The sequence below is a fragment of the Thamnophis elegans genome, chromosome 4 (genome assembly GCF_009769535.1).
Source record: "Thamnophis elegans isolate rThaEle1 chromosome 4, rThaEle1.pri, whole genome shotgun sequence".
In the NCBI taxonomy this organism is placed as follows: domain Eukaryota; kingdom Metazoa; phylum Chordata; class Lepidosauria; order Squamata; family Colubridae; genus Thamnophis; species Thamnophis elegans.
Window position 1 is genome coordinate 36,691,970 of NC_045544.1, and position 25,239 is coordinate 36,717,208.

Below are 25,239 nucleotides of genomic sequence, written 5' to 3' on the forward strand. Positions count from 1 at the left end.
TTAAAAACTACAAATTCAACGAATGGTTGGAGGTTTGTATTGAACATGTATTTTTAGTTGTAATACTTGACAGTTCCTTTTGCAGATCTATCTTCTCTAAAGCTCACCTGTTCTCAGTATTTTCTGTTTCAAGCCAATCACTGAGCTACTTGGGTATATAGTTGGCATATAGTTACTGATTTTATTTAATAGGTTCATAGGTCTATAATTGTAAGATCATTTGTTTCCTTTTTTTTTGAAAACAGGAACAACTCCAGCTCAGGGGTGAAATCCAGCAGGTTCTGACAGGTTCTGGAGAACTGGTAGCGGAAATTTTGAGTAGTTTGGAGAACCAGCAAATGCCACCTCTGGCTGGCCCCAGAGTGAGTTGGGAATGGAGATTTTGCAATACCCTTCCCCTAGAGTAGGATGGAATGGAGAGTTTGCAGTATTCTTCCCCTGACACGCTCACCAAGCCACGCCCACCAAGCCACGCCCACCAAGCCACACCGCACCCACCAAGCCATGCCCTCAGAACCGGTAGTAAAAAAAAAAAGAATTTCACCACTGCTCCAGCTCCATTACAGTAATCCAAAATATGTGAAATATCTATATAAGAAAATACTGGTTCAAAGCCAGAGATCTGCCAATCAACATTACCTTTTATTAGCTCTGCTGGGATAAAGTCATTGCCTGTGGCTTTGCCTCCCTTTTACTGATTAATTAATTGCTTGGTCTCAATAATTGATACCAAAGGTCAGAGATATTGATGGTCAGCCAACATACCTAAGGGTAGAAATCAGTACAAGGCTCTCCATAAAAAACCCAGTAAACTGGAACTCTTATGCTCTAATAGATACAGGATATCTGTGACAAAAGTGTTCCAAAAAACCTATTAATATATTGCAGTATTTTAAAAGGAGGAGGATTCTTTGTCATTCACAGAATTAATAATTTTTTTGCCAAATTAATAACACTGCATCTTTCTCCCACCCCCCAAAAAATGATTTTATACTTCCTTTTTATCTCATTCATTAAATGACTAGAGCTAACATTAGGGTTCCTTTTATGATAGATAAATGAGTTAAACACCTTTATTTTTAGTAACCACTTTGATGATCTAATTACTTTTTGGAAACTAAATTGTGATAGGATGCCTTAGGATAGTGATGGCGAACTTTTTTTGGCTTGCGTGCCTTAAGTGGGGGGAGCACAGGAAAGTTGTGCGTGGGTATGCTGCACCCATAATGCAATGTGCGACACCCCCCCCAGCACGCATGCGCAAATGACATGCGCTCTCCCCCATTTTTTGCATGCTTTTTTCGCCCTCCCCAGGCTCCAGAAGCTTTATAGGAGCCTGGGGAGGGTGAAAACAGCCTCCCCCGCCCGCCGGAGGTGACTCCCGGGTTGTCAGTTGGGTCATTTTTTGTCCTCCAGAGCCTTCAGGGAAGCCTCCAGAAAGCCCCTAAAGTCTTCAGAGGGCTTAAACCGGCCCTACGAGCAAACCAGAAGTCAGTTCCTGAACTTCCGGTTTTCTGTAGGGCCATTTTTTTGCACTTCGGAGGCTTCAGGGAAGCTGCTGAAACCTCTGGAGGGCCTCCGGGGGGAAGGCTGTTTTCACCCTCCACAGGCTCCTATAAAGTGTCTGGAGCTTGGGGAGGGCGAAAAATGGCTTTAAAAAAGACTGAACTCAGCTGGCCAGCTGACAGGGCAATGCCTTGCATGCCCTGACAAATGGCTCCACGTGCCATCTTTGGCACGCATGCCATAGGTTTGCCATCCCAGGTTTAGGATTTCTCTTGTCTTGTAAAACCTGCAGGCTCTAGATAATCCCTTCATATACATTCTATAACCTTATAGATCCTAATACCCAGATCTCTTTCTGGATTTCAGACTGCCAAATGTAAGTTGCTCTTGGGGTAAATTATACCAGTTAACAACCTCTCATTAACCTGTCCATTCTATTTAACCCCAAAGGGCCCAGCTTTTCTCAGTAGGTCAGAATGATGTATTAATGGGCCTTTCAATGCTTCACCTCGATATACCGTAGGTCAAACTATAATTTCAAAAATGAAAAACCATAACATTCATTTTCCTTGAGATTACAAATTTAAGGTTAAAAGTTTACGATCTAATCAGTAGAGTTTGGCCTGGACAATCATGTTGAACAGATCAGTTCAAAATAGAAAAAATCCTGTCTATTTAATATTGGGCAAAACATAATCTGAGGGCCAATTTGGTTAGACACTAGGCTAGGAACAGGGAGTCAGTGAGTTCTAATCACACCTTAGGCACAAAGCCATTGGGCCACCTTGGGCCAGTAACATTCCCTTAGCCCTAGGAAGTAGGCATGGCACATCACTTCAGAAACCTGCAAAGACTCGTTTAGGCAGTCGCCAGGAGTTGAGATTGACTTGAAGGCACTAGCCTCACCCATATAAACTAGTTATATTATAAATAGAATCCAAGTTCAGTGACCAGTGATGAACATAAGTTAGATTAGATCTGGGACATCAAACTCACAGCCCACGGGCCAGATGCATCACGTGTTGACCTCGTCCCTGCCTAGTTTGGCAAAGGAGAAAAAAAGTCCTGATACATCATGTGACATGACGACACAAGTTTGACAGCTCTGGATTAGATCATTTGGGACCATTCTACTGTTTTGATCTCTCTAGTAATGATGGTACAGTTTTACAGAGCATTCAATGAAATCTAATGAAGTTAGAGGACTGTAATTCTTTTCGTTTAATCTGTGAATGAAAATTGTGCAAATACAGCAATTCATACATGGCAGTATGTAGTATCTGAAACCTAATATAATAGTGGAATAGCAGTCTATGGGTATGTAAGTCTATTAATCTTTGCTGATATATTTAGAGGGTAAATATGGGCTTATCTTCTATTTGAGTTGTTTTGCACTGTTAAGCAAATATGTTAAGATCCCATTTGCATCTCCCTGTTCAATGCAAAAATTTCTTGAGATTGGGGCTAAGCATCCATAAAGCCAGCCCAAGTCCCCTTACTGCTTTTTAACCCAAGGCATTTAAGAAGCACTACCTAAGGCTAAAATCAATAAGGAAGTAAGTATGATAAGATTTAAAGGAACAGTACATCACAGAGACAGAGACAGTATCATCCTGACAGGGAAAAACCTCTTTACTGAAGTTACCCTTTGGCATGTTTAGATTTCAAAATCTAACTCAAAAATCGTTAGCTTAGTGTGCTGGATGATAAATTTTAAGCCCTGAAGCTGCTCCAATGAAGACAATTATTTATCTTTTTTTTTAAGTTAGTGACTAAAGTGATTCAACTTACCCTGCAGAAATTTATTCAGCCCTAAATCTCTTAGTGTTCACTAGACACACTCATAGTCAGTGTAAACTATCTCACACCTTTGGTTCCATTAGCACAACTTTTTCTTATTTTTATCTCTTTCTTATGGGACTTTGCTCTATTGACTTAACCTTCATTTCTAGTTCATTGTGACACTTGTCTTTCCTAATGATTTCCTAACCATTTTTTTACTTTGCACAAGGAATGACAAATATCTTGTACTTTGCAAGCAAAACTTCCACTTGACTTCCCTGGTCTCTATTTATTCTATTGTACTGCAGGCTGAGTTTATTTATTCTAACATTGTTTTATTATCTTTGACCAAATGAGTTAATGAATATAAATTTTCCTGGCAACCTCATCTGGATCCTTTGTGGGTTGCAAAATTCTGGGTTCTTTTGCCTCTTCTTTTGCCTCTTTCCATATAGAAGAGCAAACTATGTTTTGTTTCTGCTTTGTATAATTTACTGAAATGGTATAGCAGTTACTAAACAGAACAGAACAGAACAGAACAGAACAGAACAGAACAGAATAGAATAGAATAGAATAGAATAGAATAGAATTCTTTATTGGCCAAGTGTGATTGGGCACACAAGGAATTTGTCTTTGGTGCATATTCTCTCAGTGTACATAAAAAGACAAGATACATTCGTCAAGAATCATAAGGTACAACACTTAATGATAGTCATAGGGTACAAATAAGCAATCAGGAAACAATCAATATCAATATAAATCGTAAGGATACAAGGAACAAAGTTACAGTCCTGCAGTCATAAGTGGGAGGAGGTGGGTGATAGGAATGATGAGAAGACTAATAGTAATAGTAATGCAGCCTTGGTGAATAGTTTGACAGTGGTGAGGGAATTATTTGTTCAGCAGAGTGATGGCATTCGGGGAAAAAACTGTACTTGTGCCTAGTTGTCTTGGTGTGCAGTGCTCTATAGCATTGTTTTGAGGGTTGGAGTTGAAATAATTTATGTCCAGGATGGGGTCTGTAAATGTTTTCATGGCCATCTTTTTGACTCATGCAATGTACAGGTCCTCAGGAAAGCAGGTTGGCAATAGTTGTTTTTTTTCCTGCAGTTCTGATTATCCTTTGAAGTCTTTCTTTTTGGATTGCAGAACCAAACCAGACAGTTATAGAGATGCAGATGACAGATTCAATAATTCCTCTGTAGAACTGAATCAGCAGCTCCTTGGGCTGCTTCCTTAAATCTCAAATCTCCAAGTTAGATTAATTTCCTACGTACTGGTGGTTGTGTGTACAATCAGTTTTACTTGCAATCCCATTTCCTTACTGAAATATTAAACACTTTTTAAACAAAATCTGGTGTATGTCTTTTTAAAATTGAAGCTTAAATTTGGGCTGCCTTGTCCCATATCATATCAACAACATCCTACCGGAAAAAGGAAGGAGACACCTTGAAGGAAAAGGGCATAGAGGGGATATATGTTGATTAGTGGACTGTCTTGGGTGCACTGCTGAAGAGTAGAGAGCATTCATTTGGGTTCTTTTTAAAGAGCTAAATTAGGGGTGTCAAACTCAAGGCCTGTGGGCTGGATCCGGTCCATGGGGTGTTTAGATCTGGTGCACAGGGCCACTCTGGAAACAGTGAAGGAAGGACCAGCCCACGGTGCTATTGCCAGCAAAAACAGAGCTCTGTTTTTGCTGGCAGAGGATTGCAGGAGGCCATCACAGCGAAAAACAGAGCTCAGGAGCCTGTTTTCACTGACAAAGCGCTAAGGCCACCACAGTGCCCCTGACACAAGTGATGTCAAGCTGGCCACACCCACCCTGGCCATGCCTCCCCCCCAAACACAACCTTCAGTGAAATCAAGTTTGAAACCCCTCAGCTAAATGATCCAGCATATGCCTAAGAAGAATTGTCTAGAAAATATTGCTTCCTGTACAAAATAAAGAGAACAATCTTAAAAGATGGTATATGTCTTTATATACAAATGGTATGTGAACATGAAGAGTTGTTTCTTCAGTGATGTCATGGGAACCATCCAATAAAGTAGCTACATCTTATAAATGTTTCAGATCAGAATGCCACATAATTATGCCTCTCTAGTTTCCTAACAATAAATATTGCAGCTTAAATTACATGATATATAGATGTAAGTCCTGTGTCTCTCTCTCTCCCTCTCTTTTCATTTGTATATTTCAATTATATTTAATTAAAGTGATACAACCTTGCAATTTTCCTTAGAGAAAATAGTGTGAAATGGTATCCTAAACTATTTCCAGTGTGCCTTCTTATTTTTTTTAAACTAGAGGTGCCAAAGAAAGAAAGAATCAAGAGACAATAGAGGAACCTTTTTAAATTGGACAATGCTACATCAATATTAGCACTACATACTTTTTTAAGACATCTGGTTCTTATAGAAATGGAGTGGCTAACACTGTAATTGCTTATGCCCAGAAATATTTCATCTTTTCAATAATTGTGCAACTGAGTTGGATTTAGGCTTAAATGTTTCCCAGTAGTTAAGAGACATGGTGTGTCATGCTCACATGCTCCCTTTTCCTCCTAATTAGAGTCTGAAAGCTTTAACTTTTATTTCAAGTAGATTTTTTTTCTGATAGCAGATCTTGGGAAATGGAGGCTTTTTAGTGAGCACAGGCCAGAATCGAACCATGATTTGGTTGGGAACTATAGATTAAATAACCATAGCTTTCAAGTGTGGCCATCTCAGGGGAACTGGATTAATGTAAAATTAGATGCGCTAATTTCAGACGTGGGTTGTCAAAATCTGAACAAAGACAAAAATCTATAACTCTTTCCTGCCACCTAGTAGCAATGCGGGTTTTTGCAGCTCAGATATGCCTCTTACACCCAAATCTCTTGGAGAAAAAGTAAAGAAAAGAACACATGACTTTTCATAACTATTTCACACAATATGAAAGCATTAAAGAATATGTTACAGTTATGCAATGAAAGAAAGTATTTGGATCTGGTCAATGGCACAAAGATATTTTCCCCCCAAATGCTGTCATTCTAATAGCAATAATCACTGTTTAATCCTACCTTAGAAAGCCAGTTTGGTATAGTGATTAAGGCACCAGGCTAGAAGAAAAGCAGAGTGTGAGTTCTAGTCCTGCCCTAGACTCAAAACAAGCTTGGTGATCTTGGCCAAGTCATACTTTCTCAACCCTGGGAAGTGCTTCCATAAAACATTGCCAACAAAATTGCAGGGAATAGTCCAGGCAGTTGCCAGGAGTCACCACTGATTTGAAAGCAAGCAAGCAAGCAAACAAACAACTACCTCCCCGCAAAGGTTAACCTTTGGATTACCTTGTTACATATTCAGTTACACAACTGATGAACACAGTATTACTATTGCCTAGTCAAAGTCCCATTCATTTCACTGAGATTTACTTCTAGGAAATTATAAAATTGCAGCCTCTGTATACTTTCTTAATAAAACCAATGGAATTAAGTAGGATTAAATCCAAGCTAGATACGTTGAGCAATGGTTCTCAACCTGTAATCTGTGGATCCCTAGAGGGGCTGTCATCACAGGGGGTCTGTGAAGGCTTCAAGAAATGTTATCATTTAAATATTAAGTGGCCACACAAAGTATTTAACGGGAGTCCTTGATGAAGAAAAGGTTGAGAACCATATGATGTAAAGTATTACAGCATAATACAGTCCCATGCTATCAATATATATATATTCTACAGTCATTCTTTTTTCAATATTTAATGTAGATATTTATATTATATTTATATTTATAACACAGTCATTGTTTCAATGTATATATCCCTTAATTTCATGTGCTTATTTAATAGTATTGGCACATCCACCTCTCTCTCTTTAGTTTTCTTTAGGTTACAGTTCCTGAATCTATTTAGCTGAGAGTCAACTCCTTTTTATTCAGTGGATGATATTTCTGAGTAAAAACCAATAGAATTCTATTGTTAAGGTTGCTAGTGACTTCTATTCTGTTAAATGTTGAAAAAAATAGAACTGTTTATTAAAAGAAAGAAAAGTTCTATTTCTTTGTTACTGTTATTTCCCACCATTCCTTCTAATATAAATTGTATATCTTGCTCAAAATAAAGTCATTGTGAAGTTTGATAACTTTTGTTATGTATCAGAACTAACAAACTGAGGTAGTTATCCATTGGCCTTTCAATTAGATTTCTCCTGTGACAATCACCTTAAGGCAAAGCTGATGATGCCATAATTACAAGCAACCAAAGAATGATTACAATGTTTTCCTCTACTTTCCCATCCTTATTTCCTTGTATACTATTTGCTTCTCTTATTGCTTCTGTTCAACCCATACAAGCATACAAGTAAAAATACTCATGATACAGATTGATCAACATTTAATGTGCAGTGATTATATGACATTCTATGTCATATAATTATGAAACAGGTTAAGTGTTGCTATGAGTACTATGAGGGGAAGGATATACACTCCTTGAGGAGTATAACTCCTTCCATCCCCCCATCTAGTCAGAGCTGAAGAAGTTTCTTGGATGAGAAGTGAACAATCTTCAAAGAAAAAAAGAAAGGCCAGTTTGGTTCAACCATGACCTGGATGATTGAGAATCTCCATGTACACATTTTAATTTCTCAACAGATAAGGATGCTATAGTAAATTCTTCACACTGAACCACAATCCTCTCTATCTTGGCCAAATAAAAATCAACTAATCAGTATGGCTGGGCAAAGGCTTTGAAAGAACTGCTTTGCAGTCCAAAAAACAACTGAGCATGGATGCACAGATAGATATGCTTGAGAGTAGCATCAGAAGCAGTTGCTCAAACCTTGCAAAGGATAGGATGCTTTAAGGATTTGAAGAGGTGATTTGCATATACTCCCATGTTTTGCAATGTTAGGTCTGCCCATTATATACTGAATAAGGGGCTAACCAATCAAGGAAAAAAAGTGGTGCAAATTTTGCAGGGCTAATATGATCACATATGCAGAGATTTCAAATACAGTGTTAAAAGTTATGCAGCGGGGTCGCGTCCACACACATCTGTTTGACATGATAGGAAGAAGCTCCATGTTTCTTGATGATGCATCCTGACAATGTAGTTCCCATTTTGTTGCGAGATATAATGGATCACAGGTCTGCAAAAAAATTTTTTTTCAAGAGCTGTTTTGGTTATTCCATGTAATCTTTATGTTTTTTGGTGTGCTGAATCCAAAAATGACCTCCATTTTGTCATAGGACATCACGTTTCCTGACAATTTAGGTAATTATGTTAAATAAGGCAATACCTCAAAATAAATGGAAATAGACTTATAAAATTAAAGTTTTATTACAATATTTTCATGAAAATCCTTTTTTGAACTGAAATGAGCTCACCTACACACACTAAACTTGATTCTTCTTCCTTGTGAGGCTCCTCTTGGTGCATTTACACTTGTGAGTAGCATCTGGAATGTCTCCCTAAAGCATCCAACAGTAGTCTGCCATCATTGTAATGCTCCATTTTCCCTGGTATCTCCTTTCCATCTCTTTAATGTCTTGGTGAAATCGTTCACTTTGTTCCTCACTCACAGCTCCCAAATTTTCAGGAAAGTAGTCAAGGTGGGACTGGAGGAAATGCACTTTCAAACTCGTCAGGCAACCTAAAGCTTGAAATGCTTTCAGCATTCTTCCGACGATCTTTTTGTAGTGAGGATCTTTGTTATTGCCTACAAATTTCTGTACGACTTCTTTAAATGCAATCCACCCTTCTTTTTGAGGATCCGTCAAGATATTGACAAGCTCTTGATCAACTATAAGCCTTCTAATGTCTGGTCCGATGAACCAGACATTAGTATTGTTTTTGGATACTCCATCTATTTTTTTAAACTTTTGTAATATGTTTTTTTTAATGTTGTACGCTGCCCTGAGTCCTTGGGAGAAGGGCAGCATATAAATCCAATAAACCAAACCAAACCAAACACACCTTCCTTCAATTTTGCCTCCGACAGGCATGGAAACTTGGTGACTAAGTATTTGAAGCATTCTCCATCTCTTGGAAGTGATTTTACGAATTGCTTCATCAGTCCCAATTTTATGTGGAGAGGTGGTAGAAGAACTTTATGGAAAGGTACCAAAGTTTCTCGGAGGACATTTTTTTCACCGACTGTTAGCACCCTCGGCTACCAACTCTTCTTGGTCCAGTGATTTTGTCAGTCTTGACTGTCCCATAGAGACAGAAATCAAGGGTATTTGGTATACCCAGCTTTTTGCCCGAGCAGCATGCACAAGACCTTCAAGTCCCCAAACATTTGCCAACCATACTTCATATTTAAGTTTACAAAGAACCAATTCCAAGTTCTCGTAGGTTTCCTTCAAGTGTACGGAATGACCTATAGGTATGGAAGCGTAAAAACCATTGTGGAGTAAAACTGCTTTGAGAATTCTTTTTGAAGAATCTATAAAAAGACGCCATTGCTCTGAATCATATTGGATTTTAAATTGACCCATCAGACCTTTGACATCGATGCAATAAACCAACTTGTCTTCCTGGGCGAAGTAAGGAACGAACTCCTTTTCACGATGTCTGAACCATGAAGATGACACTCCTGGCAACAATGAATTCCTGCTTTTCAGCCTTGATCCGAGTAACTCAGCGGCATCTTTGGGAAGATTCAAGTCTCTTACCAAATCAGTCATCTCTTTCTGAGAAAATTTTTTTGGTCTTGTATCATCTTCAAGGTCAGAACTTGATTCATCATCTGGTTCAGATATGTCTTCACCTTCATCGGAGCTAGGTATCTCTTCCAAGGTCGCAGGGGGCTTGGGTACTGGTATATCTGTGCCATGGGGGATGGGATGAATTGCTGAGTGAAGATTGGGGTATGAAATGGAATGCTTCCATTTGGAATTAAACCCTTTCACATCGCATGAACAAAAGTAACAGTCATCACCATGGTTCTTTTGCTCTCACCATACCATAGGAATCCCATAAGGGAAAGATTTTTTTCTTACCCTTGAACCAGTTTTGGAGGTCCTCAACACACCGTTTGCACACTTTATGAAGTGCCCAAACTTTATCTTGATTCTCCAATTTTTAGTCCAAAGTATGCAAAGTATACTTTTTTTCACATAACATTGAAGAATGATGAGCTAACATAAATTGCAATGAAAAAGTGTGAACAGCCTAGAACCAAGAACCTGATGATGATTTGTGCACAAGTGTGGCATGCAGAAGAGAGCAGCTCTGTGTCTGTACATGAGACTTCACAGTGCTGGCCATGCCCCCTGCACTGACCGGAGATGCTGCTATCTGCCCTGTGTCTCCCTCCTACTGGATTCTTCAGGAAAGATTAACCCCTTCTACCATTAGAAGCACAGACTTAAAACTTGCTTAGCTTATGTATATATTGCTGACCATCAGATTTACAGTACTATATTTTTTTTATATATAACTCAGACAAACCCTTTAAGGTTTTTTCGGCATTTTATATCTTAAATGCACTTATGTGAATTAATTAATAGTAATTTGGACTTTAAATTTGGTTAAAAACCCATAATATAAAAAAATACCTATTTTTTTTTTTAAAAAAATGATACATTTGAAGACAATTTTGCATGTTGTGGCAAATCATGATGTCTAGGAGTTTTTTCAATATTTTATTTGTTTTCAGCACACCAAAATACATGGAAATTAGATTTAAATAATCAAACAGCTTTTTAGTCGCAGACCAGAATGTCTAGGAGGAAGAGCTGCAGTCTAGACAGCAGTTTGATAAATCTGATTCCAAAGGTTAGGATTGAGGAGACGAGAGAAAAAATGTGTCAGAAGGGACACTCCCTAGTTTTCTGGAAAATAAAGGCAGAGAAGGGGGGGGGGGAAGTCCTTCAGATTTGCAAAATACTGCTTCTGTTGTTGTTGTTGTTAGTTGCGAAGTTGTGTCTGACCCATTGCAACCCCATGGACAATGCTCCTCCAGGCGTTCCTGTCCTCTACCTCTGGAGTCCATTTAAGCTAATGCCAACTGCTTTAGTGACTCCATTCAGCCACCTCATTCTCTCTCATCTCCTTCTTTTGCCCTCAATCTTTCCCAGCATTAGGCCCTTCTCCAGTGATTCTTTCCTTCTCATTAGATGGCCAAAGTATTTGAGTTTCATCTTCAGGATCTGGCCTTCTAAAGAGCAGTCAGGGTTGATCTCCTCTAGGACTGATTGGTTTGATTGCCTTGCAGTCCAAGGGACTCACAGGACTCTTCTACAGCACCACTGTTCTGTACAAAATCAATAAAGGTAGCATTAACATTCATGGCTTTGGTTTCCTGCCTGAACAAGCTTGAAGGGGTGACATTAGGGGGCAAGCTGAAGTTGGTCCACTATTTTCTGGTAGGAAAGTATTTTTCCCAGTTATACAGCAAAAGGTCTTCCATTTATAAGGAGGACAAAGAGGAACTGGGAGATAGTAGCCGTCAGTTCATCTCTAATAAGCCTAACAGATCTGCTATGGCATCATCCTTTTGTGCTCAATAGTTAGTTCTGTGCTTCTATGGCCATATCTGCTGTGTATGCCAGAGAAACGGAGATTGGGAGGGCTGCACACAGCCTTTCCAAACTCTGTTTTGACTGGCAGAGGCACCATGGGCCAGTCCTGGGCTGTTTCCAGGGTGGCCCCAGGGGCAGACCTAAACACTTCATGGGCCAGATCCGGCTCATGGGCTTTGAGTTTGATACTCCTGGTATTAGTGTGTTGTGTGAATGCAACTTATCTATCCCTTTATTTACCTGGTTCCCTAAGACAGTGTTATCCATGGATTTTTCTGCCTCTATGTTACAAAATGCCAACATTGTTCATTAAAGTATTATCTTAGTTTACAGGAATTCCCACTTCCCATTTGAACTCCTCAAAGAGCTGAGTCTTTTTCAGATGAATACAGGTAGTCCTCAGCTTACAACAGTTCATTTAGTGACTGTTTGAAGTTGCAACATCACTGAAAAAAGCGACTCGTGACCATTTTTCAACTTATGACCACTATAGCATCCCCATGGCTACGTGATTTACATTCGGATGCTTGACAACTGACTCACATTTATGAGAGTTGCAGAGTCACATAGTCCCCTTTTTGTGACCTTCTGACAAGCAACACCAATGAGGAAACCAGATTCACTTAACAACATTGTTACTAATTTAACAGCTGCAGTCATTCACTTAAATGTGGCAAGAAAAGTAAAATGGCAAAAGTCATAAAGGGCCAAAAGTCACTTAACAAATTTCTCACTTAACAATATAAATTTGGGGCTCAATTGTGGTCATAAATTGAGGACTACTTGTATTGGCAAAGTTAGAGTTGGAATGACCGAAATGTACCTTGGCCAGAATTTGAAAGGCATCCAGGTCAAACAGGGGAAAAAAAGCATACAAATGAATAGTTTTTAAAAAATAAAAGGAAAATAAAGTAAAAAAACCAAAATGTTTGCATTATTTTAAAATGAGATGAAGGACTGTGGTTGCCCCTGTTAAGCAGACTGGAAAGAAAGAATAACTACAGCACAATTCAGGAGTGTATTAAAGATTTAAACAGAACACAAACTAAAAACCTGGTGCAAAATTATTTATAGTATTTTATATTCAACTGATAATCACAAAAATATCAACATAAGGGACGAAATACATCTGAGGAGGTTTCTTTCTTGTAATTTAATCTCAGATATTCTACTAATGCGGCTATATCCTGAAAACAGTTTTAGAAAATCATTGGATTTATGATTGCTGAGTATATTGTTTGATATACATTATAAAACATTGGACACTTGGCATAAGATTAAAGCAATACTGTGCAGAAATATTGATCAGAGTAAGCAGTTTTCTTCACTGTCTCCTAATTGTGACACAAACATACTTCTTTTTTTTTGCCAGACCACAGTGAAGATAGCTTAAAGTTGTCTTCATCTGTTCTTATTCTACCTCCTGTTTCACCTATTTCTCTGCCCCTATCCCCAATTCAGTGGTTCTGCAATTCTTGAACAACCCTTTCCTTAAAAATCACAAATGTGGAATCTGTAGCATGCAGAAGTCAGATCATCTAATCTTGGTAAAATGCATGAGATAGATTAACTGAGAGGAATTTCATAAACGGTTTCTGAAGCGGGCAGGAAACAAACACTTGCTAAGAAGAAAGATAACAATCAAAATTATATTGGGCTAGCAGGAATATTTTCAACGAGTCCAAGAAGTATTTTGGTATGATACAAACATTTTGGATTATGGTTTCTAGCTTTATAAGAAAATATGAAATTCTGCAGATTGTACATCTCTGTGAAAATGGCACTTCAGAGGGTTTGGGGAGTAACAAACACAATTCCTTCATAATTATTTTACACAAAAATAAAACATTTCAACAAAAGCAATTGACAAATATTGTGGTTCAGAGACAACTATACTGGTGTGTGCTCATAATTAAATGTGCTTACTTTGCACTGTGTATTCTCAATAGAGTTGTTTACCTGCTATTAAGCAGCTGTTATGTTTGATATCTTAAAGCTGGCTTTATCTAAAAATTGTCAGTTACTTCAGAGTTAGGCAATGTACAGCTGTACTACTGAAAAATGTATAGAATTATGGGTTGTTCATAATTTAATCAGTTGCTCATAGTTTGCTATGCATATGGACATCGTAATTCTGCCTACACGTGCTGCCACTTCACAATTCAGAATACTATGAAAAAACCCTCTGCATGTTCAGCAGTTTAAACCCAGAATAGTTAACTCTGTTTCTGCTTATTTTCTTCATTCCATAATCAAAATAATATAAGTCACAGGAGTAGATATGTTCCTAAGTCACTTCCAATCATGGCAACCTCCAGATAGATAAATTCCAACTCCCAGAATTCTGACTAATGGCGTGCTGAATGGTTGAAGCCCATTTTTGGAATTCATCAATTTTAGGAAACTGATCTAACTCATTAACCTACACTAAAATACATATCCCTGTCTACTTCTAGCTGTTGCTGTCTAGATAGATTTTAATGATATAATGATTGTGGGAATTGTCACCTTAACCCATCTGTACAAAAAAAAATATTCTCTAATTTTTGTATGCATTTCTATAAATCATACTTCTTAATATTTCTTTGTATTGTTCATATAGTTAAACTTAAATCTCATCCATACAGTAGATGTTTTGTTGCTTCAGAAAATCTTGACTCATTACTGGGGATGACAATGCAGGTAGTCCTGAACTTATGACAACAATAAATTTGAGCCCCAAATTTATGTTTTAAGTTATAAATTTGCTAAGTGAATTTTGCCCCCTTTTTTTACTTTTCTCACCACATTTGTTAATTGAATCACTGCAGCTGTTTAATTAGTAACACTGTTGTTAAATGAATCTGGTTTCCTTATTGACATTGCTTGTCAGAAGCAATGACCCCAAGACACTGCAACCATCATAAATGTGAGTCAGTTGTCAAACCCCCCAATGTAAATTACGTGACCATGGGGATACTACAATGGTCATAAGTGTGAAAATGGGTCATAAGTCATGTTTTTCAATGATGTTGTAACTTCAGTCACTAAATGAACTGCTGTATGAGGACTACCTATGTGCTATATTACAGAGTCAAAATAACTACTCAGAAGTTATAATATATACTCAGGTGTTTGCTAAACCAATTTTTAAATCAATTAAATAATTTAATCATGTGTCAACTCTGAAGCGAACCTGGCTGAAGCCATCTTGTGTTGCCTCGTAGTTGCCATGAAGTCTGAAAGAGGGAAGGGAGGGGGGAAGTAGATAACCCAACTAACCACCAAAGTAAAAAGTATTTTGTGGGAACAGGTGGCTGTTGAAGGAGGAGAGGAGTGACCAAGCACCCTGCCAGCTATATTCATTGGACAATGTGACTGGTGGCATCTGGGAGGGGGGATTTTTGCTCTTTTAATTAGGTGAAACCAGTGGTGGGATTCAAATAATTTAACAACTGGTTCTCTGTCCTAATGATTTCTTGCAAGAACCAGTTCAACCAAACTACTCAGAAAGATAACAACCGGTTCTCCCGAAGTGGTGCAAAGTGACTGAATCCCACCACTGGGTGAAACTCACAGCAACTTTTAGATTTGGTTTGCACTGACTGTGGAGAGATGATGTATCCAAAAAACATGTTCTTTGAGGAATCTACCTGCCTCGAAGTTCTGCTTTAGTGGGTGCGTCACTCAGAATGCTGGAATCATGGATATGATAACAGAGTCAAGCTAATGATAGAAAATAAATGTTAAAATACTATTCAGACAAACCTGGAATTTTTTTGTAAATTTTGGTAAAATTTGTCCAACTGATAGTAATCATTTATTAGATTAACTCTCCTCCTAGGCTTTGGGATAGGGTGGTTGGAGCCCCTTGTTGAGTCTACATAATGCTTGTTTTGTTGACCAAATCCACCATCTTGCTACTGTTATATGCTCTATTTTTAATTGTATACTTATTATTCTGTTTTTTTTATGTTGTGATCCAATCAGGAATCAGGTGGCATCTAATGTGAATAAATAAATAAAAAGGGTACTTTTACAGTTAGATTTATTCATGGCTTGAAAGAATAAGTAGTAACCATATTGTGGCAAATTCTGAATTTATGAGAAAGTTACAGTTTATTCTTCAACTAACAGGTTTATATTGTGGTACCAGTAGTCTTCCTTGTTGTATCTTATAAACCTTAGCACATTCCTTTCTCAACCAAATAATTTTCACAGATTAAACAAGGTATTTAACTAGAACTATGAAGTTTACATAGTTCTTGGTTGCTTGGACAGAAAAAATCACAATGACAGGTGATTGGGGTCAATAATTGCTCCTGTGCTAGGAGCAGACCAAAGAGATGCTACTTCATATAGTGCAGATGTGATTTTATTTCTTTCATTTATTGTCAACTGCCATTGGATTATAAACTAAAGTTATTTTTAGTGATAACCTCTTTTTTAATGTTTGTAGCACATCATCTGAACAGTAGATTGCTTAACCAGCCATTTTTAGTCGTTATGAAAAAATTCTCTCTGTGTGTAGTTTTTTTTAAATAGAAGACTTCTAAGAGTAGCAGCCCGTAAGTACAAGGCTAAAGTGAGTTCTTCTTTTTGTTGCCAAGGAGTTTCCTGATAGTCAAGAATGGCTATTGGGGTAATTATGTAGCCCAGCCTTTCAAGGATGACTGCACTTCATTCTTTGTGAGCTTTCTGTTACATTTTTGTAGAAGGATAAACTCAATTGCATGCAATCATTATTGAGAGGTTTAATGGAGATTAAGTAATAAATGTACATTTTAATGTCTCTCAGAGCATAATAAAATAGAGAACAGTATGGTATAAGAATAGTTCAAGAGTAGCAATAGCACTTAGACTTATATACTGCTTCACAGTGCTTTACACCCACCTCTAAGCAGCTCACAGAGTAAGCATATTGCCTCAAACAATCGGGGCACTCATTTTACTGACCTTAGAAGGATGGAAGACCTTGAGCCAGTGAGACTTGAACTGCCAAATTGCTGGCAGCCGGTAGTCAGCAGAAGTAGCCTGCAGTACTGCATTCTCACCACTGAACTACTGTGGTTCTCCCCAAATATCAAAATATATTTCCCCAAATATCAAACAATGCAGAAGTGTGTGTGTGTGTGTGTGTGTGTGTGTGTGTGTGTGTGTGTGTAAATTGCATGCCTCTCCCAAACAAAAATGATCAATGGGATATAAAGGTACTTAGCTAGAACAGAGTGAATATTAGAATGCCCTCTTCTGTAGCAAGTTTTAGGAGCTCAGTCTGTTTTGGAGTTTGTGATGCAAATGACCAGACTTCAGTCAGAAGATCAAGTAGTTCACCAGTTTCCCTTACAGGCACATGAGCATTGCACAACACCTGAGTTCCCATGTTTGCTAGCAACACATATTGCAACAGTGATTCTAAAATGTATGGAGATTACAAAAGAGAAGCATGAATGAGGAGCTAAGTGGGTTTAAAAGAGCATGTTTACAGAGCTTACAGAGACATTAAAAGAAGGTCTCTGTAAACACAAGAGAGAGAAAGAGAAAGACATTTAAAAATGTTTTCTCCTGCCTTTTGTTTCAATCTCCCAAGCTATTTCAGGCTTTAGGCTGAGAAAAAAAGCCAAAAGGAGGATTCCGAGTAAAATACATTCTCAGTATATCAACACTGTATTTTCTCTACTTGAACTGTGAGGATTGTAATAAGGCCACCCTCTCTCTTCATTAAATCAAGACCCTCGGGCTCATAACAAGATTTCAGAACAATATCTATAAAACATATTAAAAGGTCCCCCCTCTTCATTCTAGTGATAGTCAACATTTCTTAAGTTCTTCATCTTTACCATTTCTTGCATTCTCCATCTTTACCAAATAAACTTCCAAATATTGATTTTGATTTGATTTTATTATATTTATATGGTGCCCTTTTCCCCCGAAGGGGACTCAGGGCGGCTCACAATTCAAATCAGGGAAGTGGGGTACAGACAAAAAATATAAAAAACAGAACATAACAATGCATAATTTAAAAACACACAACAGTCATACCATTCGAGACAGGGGCAACGGCTCTTTAGCCCCAGGCCTGTCGGAACAGCCAGGTTTTAAGGGCTTTGCGGAAGGCCTGGAGGGTGGTGAGGGTTCGAATCTCCACGGGGAGTTCGTTCCAGAGGGTCGGAGCAGCCACAGAGAAGGCTCTCCTCCGGGTAGTCGCCAGTCGACACTGGCCGGTGGATGGAATTCGGAGGAGGCCTAATCTGTGGGATCCAATCGGTCTAGTGGAGGTAATTGGCAGCCTGCGGTCTCTCAAGTACCCAGGTCCGATACCATGAAGGGCTTTATAAGTGACGATCAGCGCCTTGAAGCGTAATGTGAAATGTTTTGCTTCCTCAGAAAAATCAAACAGTGGTATCTACTCCTGCCTTCATGTCAGATTGAAAGGGTTGTAACTGCAGTAGCATCAAGTGTATTGAAGTGTAGTGGAGTCATGAATTCTGTCCAAAACTCAAAAGCTGAAGTATCTGTACTGCATTAATCAAGGGAATGTCTAATTCCTACACTGCTTATTGGATAGTACTGTTCAATTCTTTCTCTAGTGATGAGGAGCAGTTCCTTAAAAATGCAGGGATAAACAGAAATGTACAAACACACACACACACACACACACACACACACACACACAATGCCCTTCAGGTATATCAGATAACACCTGCTTTTATCCCTCAAAACACCACTTAGTGACCTAGGGTAACCACTATTTTGGACTCAGGGAAAGGTTTCACCATTCCCTTGAATGACCTTTCTTATAAAAAGTTTGAATATATAATGATTTTTTTGCTTAAAATTATTACCTTTTAAAGCTCATTCAGTAGCATCATCTCATTAAAGGTCACTTGTTAAGTGACAATCTTGCCTGATATTCCTTTCTCAGTGTTTAAGGTTCGTATAAAGTTCAGGAGACCACCAAGCTTCTGGCAGCCAAGGTTTATACAAAACATTGCTCTTTCATATGCTACTAGGCCTTAACAATGTACATTATAATAAACGTTTGTGTGTGTGTGTGTGTGATGATCTGGATGTCTGAAGGTTAATAGGTGAGCTGCTCATCATACAATTGTACACCTAAACTTTTCAGGAAAAAAGTATTTTGGGGAAGTTGGGAATTTCCCTACAACATGGATATAAATTTAGTGTCAGTCTCACAAGGGAATGAAGAGAGGCAAAAACGATTCAATTAAATAACTTATAAAAAGAATTTTAAAAGAAAACATTATTTAAAAAAAAAATATTAACACAGTTGAAAGCTAAAGAAGCAGGTGTTCAGGAAAAGAACAAGGAATCAGAGCATTACTTTGACTTAAGGTCAAACATTACTTTGACTTAAGGTCAAACCAAAATTTTCTAGAATTTCTTAGTTCTTAGAAGGCAGAACTTAAAATTCAACTTTTGCTTTTAAAAAGATATTACTTTGAAGATTTTGTTTTTGCCCCCTTTTTTGCTTATTCTTCAGTCAAGGCCATGCTAGGATAGAAAGGGATGTAATTATTTTCATGCTGGTTGAATTGTATGCTTCCTATTATTTTAATAGACTTGTTTGTAACATTCCTTTTAAAAGTTTTTTTTTTCCTAGGCTCATGCCTATCAAAAGCTTTAAAAGCTTGGCTGAATGTCAGTGAGAATTAACATGGGAGAGGAAAGGAAGTTGCCCTTTCAACCTTCACATTTTCACTTGCATTGTCTCCAGAAATCTGCAACTGAAAAGAATAGGGAGAATTGTTTCTGGCACTGTCTGCAGAAGGTTCAAATCAGGCAAGTCAGAAATTGTGATATCATGCCTGAAGCTTCACAGTTTTTGTATATTCACCAACATCTCTTGCATTTACCAAAAGGTGGAATTTCAATTGTGGCACTGTAGCCACCATCATGTCCATCTTGACCAGGGACATGCAGTCACTGGAGGCAGGGGAGGCGGGGCCTCACCAGTCTCATGAGGAAAAGGAAAGAATTTTTAAAATAATTAAAAAGGCCAAGGTAGTTGCTGCCAGACTCCAAGTCACAGTGACTCTCTGAGTCTGCTTAGTGCTAACTGTAGGGGGAGGCGAGAGAACTATGGGCCTCCTTTGCATAAGGAATTTTTCACCTTTTAAGAGTTAAGCAAGGGTTAAAAGGTGAAAAATTCCGTATGCAAAGGAGGTACGTGATTCTCCCGCCTCCTGATCTGGGAGCAGCAAATCATGCCTTGCAGCCTTGCCTAAGTAAGTTGCATTTTTATTTAATTTTTTACACTTTCATCATGGCGGGCAGACAAGAGGAGAGTTGAAATCCACAGCTGGAAAAGGTATGTGGATCGGACAGAGGGAGGGGGGATTTCAATATTATTTGTAATGTAAGTAATTGTAATTTGTTTTTAGTGTCTCTGTGTGTGTGTGTGTGTGTGTGTGTGTGTGTGTTTACCCGCCTCTGCTGGCATGCGGGCTGGCACATTTATTTTTATTTTTTTTATTTTTTAAAGCCATGCTGCCTCAGCTCGCCATAGAGTGTAACATGTCCTGGTTTGTGGCCGGGAGGCATGCTGGCACTTGAAAGTGCATGCCGTCGCCCCGCTGTATGGCCGGGGCGGTGGCATGCACTTTAAAGTGCCAGCGTGCCTCCCGGCCACAAACCAGGACATGTTTCGCTCTATGGCGGGCCGAGACAGCATGCACTTTAAAGTGCCGGCATGCCTTCCGGGCTGGCCATTCAGCATGACATGCTTGATGTGCTCCATCCCGGCGGGCGGAGAGGATGAGGGACGACTGGAGGCGACAGGCAGGTGAGCTCAGCAGCGCCGCTGCACCGGCAGAGCCAGCCTGAGGGATGAGGGGCGGCCTAGCCTCCGTGGCTGTTGGGTGCCAGCCAGCTTCCAGTGCTCGCCCGCCCATCACCTCCAGTCCTCCCTTGCCCTCTCCGCCCGCCGGGATGGAGCTGGAAGCCTCGCTGGAGCAGTTGGTGCCCGGGGGCATGGCTTTAAAGTGGCAGCAGGGCCCCGGTGGCAGGACTTTAAAGTCCCGGCACCATCTGCCATAGAGCGGGTTCTGGTCCCACTCTATGGTAGATGCAGTGCCGGGGCTTCAGCAGGGCTTTCGCACTTGCCTCACTGGCCATGAAGCTCACCGCACGTCACTGATCTTGACTCACCCAAGGTGCTGCTGATCACATCAAAGGCAGTTTTTCTTCTCAAGGTTCAACATAAAGATCCCTTTGTCAGGGTTGTATGTAAAATATGCCTTCCAGGTCTGACACCCTTGAGGATAAAAGGAAGAGGCTGAGAAATCTTTCTCAAAAGGACATTCTTTGGGATGAGAAACTATGACGGGGGTCAGATATATGGCTAACCTGAGTATTAAGGTCTGTGAAATGGAATCACAAATTTCTTTCAAGTCAGCCTCCCCTGAACATTTCCACAAGCCCAAAGAGAACAATGAAGCAAATTGAAATGGTGGCCTAGGGCCACCCACAGAAAAACTGCCAAAAGGTGCCATGTGCTTATGCTAAATGTGGATAAATAGGCCTCAATTGAATAGATCTGACTGCAAGATCTCCAGTTTGCCATCTGTTTTAAGAGCTATAAATGTCAGCACCTCAAATTGATTTCTAAAGTTTGTTTGTGGCCAATATAAATGGAGCGGGGAGCTTAAAGCCATCATTTCCACCAGCTGAAACTTCTGAACAGAAGTGCAATCACATTTTCAGAATGCAGAGAAAATTACCAGGAGGTTCCATATTATTTCTTGGGTTTTAAGTCATAGCACTAAGTGGATTGACTCAGATTCTAAAAAGGTAAAAGGAAGTACGAAGACAAGAACTCTGCCTTCTGGCAAGAAACCGGACAGAAGGATGTGCTATTTATTCTGCTTAATAGGAGTAGCAGGATACAATTTAAAGTTAATTTTGTGCTATACTTCAATAATGAGCATTTTACAGCTTTTCAGACTGTCATTACAAAAGGCCAACTTAGATGTTAAATTGTGTATTATTTTTATTGTACTTTTCTGGTCCCTGAATATAAAAGTCAACATAAGGTTGTAAAACAATAATTACCAACACAGTCTAACAAATCATAATCATTTGAATATTAAAACTGTTAATAAAATAGCAACATTATTTTTGTTCACTTAGTTAATCATACTCAGAGGTCTACGCAAAATAGTTGCTTTCAAAATCCATATGTACAATGTAATTGAGCGCATTTTTTCAGAATTGTTGAGGAGTAATTATTTTATCTGCTAAAAGCAATAGTGTGCTTTGACCATCAGGGCTGTCAGCCACATAGACAAGGTTCCCTAAAATGGTTCCCACTTAATAATTTTGTCAGCCCTATAAGGTAGGCCAGACTAAGAAACAGTCACTAGGTAGGTCTAAAGATACTAGTGGCTATATTAACAGAACATTGCAAGTCTGCACATGCTCTTCTCTCTTCTCTCCTTGAAAATTAGAGTGGCCTCTGTAAGAGACATTTTATAAATTTATCGCTCTGTATGGGCATAAGTCATGTTTATCTGTTTGTTGCCTTGGAAACCAATCTTCCCTCTTTCCATCAAGATCATCTCTATGGTCTGTAGAGTGGTACAAATTGCTGTGGAGCCTTCTTGACTGCAGGATGTTTTTCTGCCCTGTGTGTCCCTTCACTGTTGAAGACAAGCACAGGCTGTTGGGGATAAATCTGTGTTGTCCAGATCTCAAACTGAGGTGCAAATGGTTCCTGCAATTTTGCTCTGTTTCCTTGAGTAAGTGCTCAATGGATAGTTAAGCTTCCCTATACCCATAAAAAGCGACATGACCTTATGAAGTTCAGGGGGATAGCACTGGCGGATCAGAGATCACCACTGCCCCAAATGTAGAATGGAGTTATGACAAAGGCTTCTGTGAGCAGTCACATTTAGTCTAGAACAGTGGTTCCTAACCTTTTTTTGGCCATGCCCCACCTAAGCATCTCTAAAATCCTGGTACCCCTCCCACTGACATATAATTCTTACTTTACTCAAAAAGTGAACTCTACTCATGTGGAGGAAGCCTAAAAGGCCATTAACTTGGTTTAAACAAAGTTCAAATTGTCCCCATTAAAAATCAAATTGCCCCCCTCTGGGGCGTGGGCTCGATGGTGGGAACCACAGGTCTAGAACCTTTTTTCTTCTCACTATTAATTTCATATTGACTGGGTGCCATGAAGGGGAAAGAAGGGACCTTGAAAAAAAATTGGGCAAGATCAGCACGAAACTCCTATTTAAGGTTCTTTAAAATTACAGGAATCATTGTTATGGATATATTTCATAATTTCACTCCTTTCCCGAATTAAAAATTGTAATCTGGTAGCAACTTTATAAAGCAGAGTTCCCCAACCTTTCTGTGGACCGGCGGGGGACAGGGAGAGGAGAGATAGTTCCATGCAAGCCGCCAACAAGCGTGTATGTGTGCATTGCTCCATTTGTGTGAACAGCCAACAAGCACGGTTACGGCTCATGCAAATGGAGCGCAAGTGCATATGCTCACCCGCTGCTTGCACAAGTGGGGATGCACACACCATGCTTGCTCACCGATTTCACAGTCTGGTTGTAAATGGTTCATTGCCCAGTAATGGGCTGGGGCCTGTTGTAATGGGTTCTGGTAGGTGTACTGCTTTGAGTGGGTCTCTACTTATATTCTTCTGGTTTACCTGTCAGGAGGAGCATGGAGTTCATTGCTCCATGGATTATAGTCTATTTTCAATGGGTGTCTTAGACTGCACAGATCACTTCAGTCTTATTTTTGTATTAAGCCATGTATTTTTAAAAAAATATTCTCACAAAATATTAGCATTTAAATTGATTTTTTTAAACATATTATTGTCTTTCAGAATGGGCTATTCCTTTTTTTAAAAAAAATCCAACCTTTTAAATATATCTTGTTTTCATTTGGGATGACTTTTTGAGCTGACACTTGTTTTGAAATGGATAAAAAAATGGATAGCTGCATCCCAATCCATGTTAATTAACCTTAGGAAATATAGATCAGGCCAGTTCAAATCAGAATTTCCAAAAGAATTAAATCCTCAGGTATCCCTAAATTGGATGTAAAACAGAATAGAAGCAGGAAGCAAAACAAATTTATTCCAGAAAGTTTATATTGTATAGTAAAAAAAAAAACCCCAAGCAAAACAGCTAACATATTTTTATGTGTAAATAATATTCAGTTTGGAGATAAGCATTTAAGTAGAAGTCACTGAAAAGTATTTCAAAATAGTTGCATTCTGAAGATTACCCTGAACATATAGCATATATTCAAAATATTGAATTTTGATTCTATAGTTAAAAGAATGTTTCCTTAAAATCAGATAGTAAATCACTTCCAATATATGCATATTTCATTAAGCAGGTCTTTGGTGTTCTATTCACAAATTCCATAAGCTGCAAATTATACAAAAACAAGAATGGATGCATTTACTCTGTGTAACATCCCTGAATGGTTACTTAAGAGAACCAATTGTTCAGACATACAAAGCTTAACTTCAAGACAAAGTTTTACCAGCCACCTTTTAGAAGAACATCTGAATTCAGGTATATGATTTAATGAATGGTCAACCAAATCTTGTATAATTTATTCATTTCTTTTTGTGATACTATCAATTCAATTTTTTGGGGTTATGCACAATTAGCACATTTACTGTATTTGCATAACAATTGATAACATCTTGATTACCTAGGAATTCAAGGGCTATAAATTGGGAGGTTAAACAATATCCTGAAACCATTCCTCTAATGTTAAATGTCAATGCATTCACAAGAGTTCAGTTCAACTAACTTTTTTTTAAATGAATTAACTATTCATGAACCATCTGCTCTATCAATGAATGAACTTATTTGCCAAGGTCCCAACAGTAAAAATTTCTTCTTTCTTAAATTTCTTATAATTCTTTAAAGTGCAGGAAATGAAAATAATCCTCCATATTTGCTTATCCTGGGCATGGTTACAGAGTCAATTCAAGAGATACTAACAGCAATAGCATTATTTTATTGCAGGTATTCAGGAATAATGTATTGGGTTTAACCAAAGCCAGCTATTGACCATCATGATGGGCTACCCTATGTGTTCTTCCACAAAAATGTAGCTGCAAGTAAAATGAAATTTTCTTTTTGCCATACAATTATCCTTCAATCTCAAATTTTAAAAAAGGGGATGGAAAATTAGGGAAATTGTCTAGAACAGATGGGATGCAAAGAGAGGAAAGTAATATGAAGTTCTGTTGGGTGAGCAGAATTCAATTTGTGTCTGAATATCAACATCAGTATCAATTGTTGAGGAATTGATTCATTTCAAAATTATCACAAATGCTTTTGAACTGTAACTCACAGTCATATGCAATTAAGGCAGTATGAAGTTGCATAAATGAAATATATATGTAAGAGTTAAACACTGTTTCTAAATAGAATTCATCTCAAAATACAGACTGCTAAAACTATTCCC